This window comes from Arachis ipaensis, chromosome B1, assembly GCF_059453495.1.
Source record: "Arachis ipaensis isolate K30076 ecotype BB chromosome B1, ASM5945349v1, whole genome shotgun sequence".
Taxonomy (NCBI): Eukaryota; Viridiplantae; Streptophyta; class Magnoliopsida; order Fabales; family Fabaceae; genus Arachis; species Arachis ipaensis.
This window is the reverse complement of record NC_142436.1, coordinates 134,248,039-134,249,042: the sequence shown is the minus strand read 5'-3', so window position 1 is coordinate 134,249,042 and position 1,004 is coordinate 134,248,039. Positions and strand designations below refer to the sequence as shown.

The 1,004-nt window shown below is 41.1% G+C and overlaps 1 non-coding gene across 1 annotated transcript; it reads left to right on the top strand.

Moving 5' to 3' along the window:
- The first annotated feature begins 488 nt into the window (after positions 1-488).
- Positions 489-596, top strand: LOC148578453 (small nucleolar RNA R71). Its single transcript, XR_015903512.1, has one exon. It is a non-coding gene; the product is annotated as a small nucleolar RNA R71 (small nucleolar RNA).
- Positions 597-1,004: the final 408 nt, after the last annotated feature.

Genomic DNA, 1,004 nt, shown 5'->3' with positions numbered 1-1,004 from the left:
CTTCCACCATTATTAAAGCCTTGTTGGGGCTTTTGATCCTTCCATGAGAAATTTGGATGATTTCTCCATGTTGAGTTATAGGTGTTTCCATAAGGTTCACCTAAGTAATTCACCTCTGCTATTGCAGGGTTCTCAGGATCATAAGCTTCTTCTTCAGGAGAAGCCTCTTGAGTACTGTTGGATGCAGCTTGCATTCCATGCAGACTCTGAGAAATCATATTGACTTGCTGAGTTAATATTTTATTCTGAGCCAATATGGCATTCAGAGTATCAACTTCAAGAACTCCCTTCTTCATAGGCGTCCCATTACTCACAGGATTCCTTTCAGAAGTGTACATGAACTGGTTATTAGCAACCATGTCAATGAGTTCTTGAGCTTCTGCAGGCGTTTTCTTTAGGTGAATGGATCCACCTGCAGAAGTGTCCAGTGACATCTTTGATAGCTTAGATAAACCATCATAGAATATATCTAGGATGGTCCATTCTGAAAGCATGTCAGAAGGACACTTTTTGGTCAACTGTTTGTATCTTTCCCAAGCTTCATAGAGGGATTCACCCTCTTTCTGTCTGAAGGTTTGAACATCAGCTCTAAGCTTGCTCAGCTTTTGAGGAGGAAATTACTTGGCTAAGAAAGCCGTGACCAGCTTATCCCAAGAGTTCAGGCTGTCTTTGGGTTGAGAATCCAACCATAATCTAGCTCTGTCTCTTACAGCAAAAGGGAAAAGCATGAGCCTGTAGACTTCAGGATCTACTCCATTAGTCTTAACAGTATCACATATCTGCAAGAATTCAGTTAAGAACTGAAAAGGATCTTCAGATGGAAGTCCATGAAACTTGCAGTTCTGCTGCATCAGAGAAACTAATTGAGGTTTCAGCTCAAAGTTGTTTGCTCCAATGGCAGGAATGGAGATGCTTCTTCCATGTAAATTGGAATTAGGTGCAGTAAAGTCACCAAGCATCTTCCTTACATTATTATTATTTTCGGCTGCCATCTCCTCTTCCTG